Below are 7137 nucleotides of genomic sequence, written 5' to 3' on the forward strand. Positions count from 1 at the left end.
TATATATATAATTCTAGACAGCCCACGAGTTTAAGTTTTTATTCCACAAATTCCATCTCCAATCCGTTGATGAAAACTGATGGAATGTTACTGTAAGGCATCTTCCGACCACCAGCAAAAGAAAACTAGAGTCCGACGAACTTCGCGGAATCTTTTAGTACTTAATTCACATAATTACCTCCATATTTATATATATATTTTTGAGTCGTGAGCGAACCACTCAATTCCAAACTGCCTGTCATACACTTTGTATCCTTCCAATTAGAGGAAACTTAATCGTTGGACATTTTTGCCCTTCCACATATTTTTGCCCTTCACATGGGCTGTGCTAAAGCAAAATGGGGTTGGAACATATTTCTGGTCCATTTAAATAAATTGTGAATTTGCTACTCGTATATGCTTTCTTGAGATAAAATTTTCCAAACAAAGATAATGCTTCTTACGAATGCTATGGAGGGTATCTCTTAAACTTTAATCCAACATAACGGGTGTGTCCTATCGGTATCGACCCTCAAGACATGTTAAGAATTTATATCTCATTTTCCTCTTTATATTCCTAGAAAAATTTGGGCAGAGGTTCCTCTGTATTTCTTACTATCCCAAAACCTGTACACAGGAAATACCAACCATGCCTCACAGGGCCAACACATATACGTATATACATATCATATCATATCGCCTCATAGCCACACGGGGCTAATAATTTCAAATAAAAGTATAAAGATGCCGAGGCTTACCTCACATGCCCAACTCAAACTGCACCTACTACACTTTCCTGTTTATTTTTTTTTCTTTTCAATCTTCAGCTTCATGTTTCAATCGTATTTCAAACACCTTACCCAGCATACATCTTTCATACCATTACTTACCTGTGTACTGTGTAGCTTCCAATATCATCAGTCGCTGTCTTACGTCGATACCGTTCTCCAGCTGAAATCAGAGGTTAGTAAAAAAAAAATGAATTCATTTCCTACAGCGGGCTCTATCGCACGATCTAAGATTCAAAGAAAGGTAACACCCTAATTGTCCTGTAGCCTCCTGTTTATAGATGTGGTGCACAACACACCGATAAACAAGACTCTACGAGACACGGTCTGTAGACACTCCGAGGACGAACCGCTCTGATACCACTTTTGTCACGACCCAACTCCGTAGGCCGCGACTAGTGTCCGTGCTGGACACCCAAACGTACCCAATAACCCAAACTAGCATATCAGCAGAATATTTTTAAATGTAAAAATCAATTAGCGTTAGTAATTATCATAAATGAACCGACATAGTACATGGAAGCCGATAAGGCCGTCACAGATCATAGTAACCCAAAACATATACAGAACCCACACAAGTATGTCTACAGACCTCTACAGAACATAACAGAATCATAAGACGGGACAGGGCCCCATCGTACCCCTGAATAGCGTACATATATACAATAGCAGAAGACTGTACCAAAATATAGGCTCCGGATAAAGGAGCGCTCCAAAATAGCAGAATAAAGTCCTAAGCGGGCGGATCAGCAAACCTGTCGTCTGTACCTGCGCGGCATGAAAACGCAGGCCCCGAAGAAAGGCGGTCAGTACGAAATATGTACTGAGTATGTAAAGCACGGAACGTGGTAAACAAAGTCATAATCGAAGCAGAAGATACAGAAAATGAACTAAATATCCAGATTAGCAAAATGCTGATCATATAGCATAAATAATATTCGCTGGAAACATATGTCGTACCTGGTCCCATTACGGAACAAGATCATAACCGAAACAGAACTTACAGAGAAGTGAGTGTAACATCCGAAGTATCAAATGCATATTTTCAAAACATGAGGAGTGTGTACAGAAACTTATACCATATCATATCCGACCCCTGCCAAGGGACTCGGCAAACAGAACGTGGCCACCCCCCGACGCTGGTGCCACAACACATAAGGATCAGAATAGGGGATAACCCCGTAGCATAGCATATCATATCAGATGGCCATATCAGATCATATCATATCATATCAGAATAGTGTACATGACACAGCATACTCGACAACCCATGTACATGTATACCCGCCCCCTCACATCGAGGCACGGTGAACAATGTAGTGGAAGTCGCTTGAGAACATATCCTGGCCCGGGCTCAGTGTGGGAAACATTGAGGCATCCACGAATGGAATAGTGAGAAACTAAATGCAATAAAAATACCATATATATTTCTAGAGACTCAATGAAGCATATCGAATGACAGATCAAATCAATGAAATCGAACGGAGTCATAGTAAGTGAAATTCGAATGTCAAAATGGGTTACGGAAGCATAATCTTTCTGAGATCGTTCCCAAGTTTCAAAACAATTCATAAGGCTTAATGAAATATTAAAACAATTTTTATTTCGTAGTTAAAATAGTAGTTAGAATATTTCTTAAAAAAAATGCTCGAAGACAAGTCATAAACACAAAAGGGTAAAATCGGAAATAGTGGGCCCACCTCGGGACAAACGAAGCTGTGGGCTCAAATTACGTATTTTAAGCTTATAAAGTCACCTACGGAGGTTCTGGGGACATTCCATAATTTTCTAGACAATTTGCAAAAGTTTGCACAATTCTTTCAATAAAGCATACTTATAGGGTTCAATTCCATTGAATGAAAAAGGGGTATTTTCAAATGCAGATGCCGATGAGCAGAATACTTTCCGAAGCTCAAATCCGATCCTAGTACACCTACGACATGCCAAAAGAAGAATCGGGATAGCCTTACATACCTTGTATGCTCTTTACGCCTCTCCAAATTCGATTCCCGTTTCGCCCAAAATCTGCAATTGGTCACATTTACCAATTCTCACTTTCCAATCTTTAAGTATCCAATCTTTATTCATAATTGCCTACAGAAATTTGGGCAGCATCTCCCCTATACATATAGCATCCCCGAGAATTTAACTCGGCCAAAACAATCAACAACAACCCAACAACAACAACAATCAATATAGGACACAATATAACACAACTAGTCTTCTTTCCGACATAATGCAAGAACTTTCATTCCAACTTCCCATTTCCAAACCAATCTCAATGTTTTCATATTCATTATTAATCTAGATTATCACAATATAATTTGGAAGCATTTCACATCATTTCCACAAAATATTCACAAGATATACAAAATATACAAACTTTCCACCAAAGTCATAATTCATCCAAAACTTCTAATATTCAACCTACATATCCATAACATATTTCCATCTTCCAATTTCATCAACCATGATCATAATTCACATCTTAACAACTTCATTTCCATAACATCACAAAATCATTCTAAAGTGACATAATCTTCTACATTCCAACTTCAACCAAAATTCATTCAACTTTCATTCCCAATATAATTTTCACCATAACCACAACTAGAATACAACATAAAATTCAACTCATATATGTATACAACATATATACACCCATGGCTACATATATATATACATACCCACTTTGCAAACTTCCTTATTTCCATAATTTCTACTCATTTCCACATACCACAACATAAACAAACCTTCATAACATAAGAAAAAGTAATTGATTCTTACCTTTTTCTACAAACTCCTTCACTTGAACAAGTTGTCAACTTGAAGAAATAAGTGCTCCTTCTTCCAAAACAATTACACCAAGTTGTAAAGGACCCTTAAATTAGTAGGAATACCACAAGAAAATAATTTTTGGAGGAAGATTTTGAGGGGTGAAATTCCCCTAGCTATGGCCGAAATTGCTCTTCATTTTTTTTGCTCTTCTTGTTTTGTTTTAGTTCTTGAAGTTTCTAATGGATAAATGATGCATATATGGCCCCTTATATTAATGACCACATGGAAATTATCTAATTTGGTGGGCTTGGACCAGGTATGGCCGGCCACCCCCTCACTTTGGGCCTAAATTTTTCTTTTCATTTTTTTTGGGCCAACCCGATTGGTCCCGAGTTGGGCATAGCCCACTGACCTTTCGACCTTAAAACGTCCATATCTCCTTGTACCGACGTCACCTAGGAACCCACGACCTATGGTGGGAAAGCTAATTCAATTATCTATAACTTCTATCTCTTGGTATTTTTCCAAATTCCAAACTTATAATACAGTGTTTGCCGCCCAAAGTCAGGTCACCCGAAAACGTTTTCTTAAAAATATTCGTTTGGAGGACTTCCACTTTGATTTGGCCCAAGGGTCCTTCTTGAGTTGTGTTTAACTTCACATATGTGATTCATATAAGTTGTCACATGTCCCAAAAAAAATCTTGACGTGTGGGCCCCACCTCAACTTACAATTAATTCGACGTTCAAAAATACGGGATGCAACAATTATGTCATGATCCTCCCCGCGTCCGGGGCTTCCCCCGTCCAGGAAGACATCATCATATCATAACTTACCCGACCTTAATAGGACTCGGTGTGAATACCCAATTGATCAGTGGTTGCACATCTACGTGTTGTACCCGACTGACTATAGCGTGGCTCGGTGTATATATATATATATATAATGCATGTGGAGTTAAGGGAATAATATGTTACACCTCATAAATTTCCTCATCGATTGTGTCGTAAGTAAACTAACGTAAGCCCGGAGAGGTTGTGGGAGCCTTATAATGTTAAGGAATACTTTTAACAAGTGATAAGGAAGTGTCTAAAGGTTTCGAGATCAAGCGAATTGAAGAAATTAAGCCTGTCGAAAATTTGGGAAAGCCTTGGAAAAATTTCGACAGGAAATTTTGGTCAAATTTGAGAGAGGTATATCTCTTAGGATATGACGAGTTACGGAATCCACAACCTATTTAACTTGAATTTCAGTGAGTCTTCTTTCGAATGCAATTGAACGATCGCAATTCTGAGAAGTATGGGATAAAGTACGGCCCGTACAAAAATGTACGTCCCGTACATTTTGGACGTACCTTACCCGAAATTTTTAGAAAGTTGATTTTTTTTCCAAGTACGGGATGAATAGTAGCATATACTATGAATGTATGGGATGAACAGTAACCCGTACATTCAAGTACGACCAGTACTTTGCCCGAATTTTTCCAGAACCTTTGAAGTTGGTGGAGGCTTCCTACAAAAAGATTTTCCACGACTTGGGTCATCATTTTCATGAAAAATAAATCCCAATGTCTCTCTAAGCTTCCCTTAACATCCATAAACACTCTAAATCATTTTAAATCAAATCAAGAGAAGATCAACTTTGAAAACCTAAGTTAATTTAACGAAGTTTGATGTTCTTGCTTTCACTTGGAGTTGTGGGGATTAAGTCTTGGAGCAAGTTGTGCGAGTTGAGATTCTTCAAATACAAGGTATGTTCTTCATCTTATTTCTTATGTTAAGTTAATTTGAAGTTTTAGCAATGTAACACGTCGTACCTTTAAACTAGGTTACGTTCATGATTTGAGACTTAGAAGACCAAATGAGAAGTGTGGGAAATAAATTTGTCTCAGTTCAGGAAAATCCCACTTACATGACCAGTTATACAGACCGTATAGTATTATGCGGCTCGTACTTTCAGGTCGTGTTATGCAGGTGGAGAAATTTTAGTTTCTGCCAAAGTTCTAAAACATTATATCGACCGTACTCGCGTCCGTATAATATTATACGGACTTTATATTTAGTCCGTGAAACTCATTTGGGAAATTCTAGTTTCTGGGATTTTAGTTATTGTCAAGTACGACCAATTTATACGGACCATATAACTTTATAAGGGTTGTATAAGTTGACCGTATAATTTCGGATGCAGTTAAGTATAAATACGTCGTGTTCAGTTCTTTTTCCACTTTTTACATTCCCTAAGGCCTAGAACGAAGGTGCTCTTCTCCCAAAAATCCAAAACATCAAGGTAAGTCAATACAAGCCCCTCTAAATCAATTCTAACATGTGTTCTCATAATCTATCATTGTTCTTAACCTAGGGTTTACAAGAAAACCCATTTAAAGGACTCAAGACTTTAACCTTGGAATTCATCTTCCAAAATCAGATTGTTATTACACGTTTAGAGCATTACAAGGTATGTAGGGCTGCTATCTACGTGTGGGAACATCATTGTTCTTCCCCACGCTTCTTATTCCATGATTATACACAAGTTCTCCAAGAACTAGGGTTTAGCCATATTCATGATAACCCTAGGTCCATGTACTATATTATATTAAACTTTGTGATATAATCTCATTTTGTGTTCTTGATATTTCATTTTGATTATTGAGAATCTGTCTGTAATCCATGAACGCCCATATCTCGTATTCCATGAGTTTTTGCATGCATGTTTTTAAATAAAAATGCTTATTTCATGAATATCCTACATGTCTACAAGTTTTCATGCAATTGTATTGCATAATTATCTACCTACCACGATTCAAGATACATACATGCACAACTTATTTCCTGAAATCATGTTTACAAGTTATTTTCGAGAAATCATGATTACAAGTCATTTACAAGTTAATTCACGAAAATCATGAGCTTCTTAGCCAACTATATCATGTTCATGTTTTTGGGAGTTGCACAAGTTACCGAGAAGGCTTAGATAGCCTGAAACTACGTAGCCACCATAGGACGAGGATCGCTGCGCTCATTTAGGACGATTCCTTAATTTTACACTGGATGGATCTGTTATACCCCACATTTTTAGAGCCTGAGTGTGACACGTGCTTCCTCAAACATTGACAATCACGTTGTTACTACATAATTTAAATCACGTTGATAGTATTATATTTCGTATTTTTTGTACGTCGGATTATTCGTAAGCGGAGGTGGGGCCCACACATCGAGATTTTTTAGGAACACGTGACAAGTTATATGAATCACATATGTGAAGTCAAACACAACTCAAGAAAGACCCTTGAGCCAAATCAAAGTGGAAGTCCTCCAAACAAATATTTTTAAGTAACGTTTTCGGGTGATCTGACTTCGAGGGGAAAAAAAGGTATTATAGGTTTGGAATTTGGAACAATACCAAGAAATATAAGTTGTATATAATTGAATTAGCTTTCCAACCATAGGTCGTGGGTCCACAAGAGAATATCGGGATAAGGAGATATGGACGTTTTAAGGCAGAAAGGTCAGTGGGTTAGGCCCAATCCGGGCCCAACCGGATTAGGCCCATGACCCATGTTTATTTAAGTGATATATCAGCCTTTTCTCCTCAT

General features: G+C 37.8%; 1 long non-coding RNA gene across 1 annotated transcript; it reads right to left on the reverse strand.

The window, feature by feature from the left end:
• Positions 1-1325: 1325 nt before the first annotated feature.
• On the reverse strand, positions 1326-3814 carry LOC132633942 (uncharacterized). Its single transcript, XR_009579951.1, has 3 exons — positions 3555-3814; positions 2742-2792; positions 1326-1535 (listed from the first exon to the last, which is right to left on the reverse strand). It is a non-coding gene; the product is annotated as an uncharacterized LOC132633942 (long non-coding RNA).
• Positions 3815-7137: the final 3323 nt, after the last annotated feature.

The sequence above is a fragment of the Lycium barbarum genome, chromosome 3 (genome assembly GCF_019175385.1).
Source record: "Lycium barbarum isolate Lr01 chromosome 3, ASM1917538v2, whole genome shotgun sequence".
Taxonomy (NCBI): Eukaryota; Viridiplantae; Streptophyta; class Magnoliopsida; order Solanales; family Solanaceae; genus Lycium; species Lycium barbarum.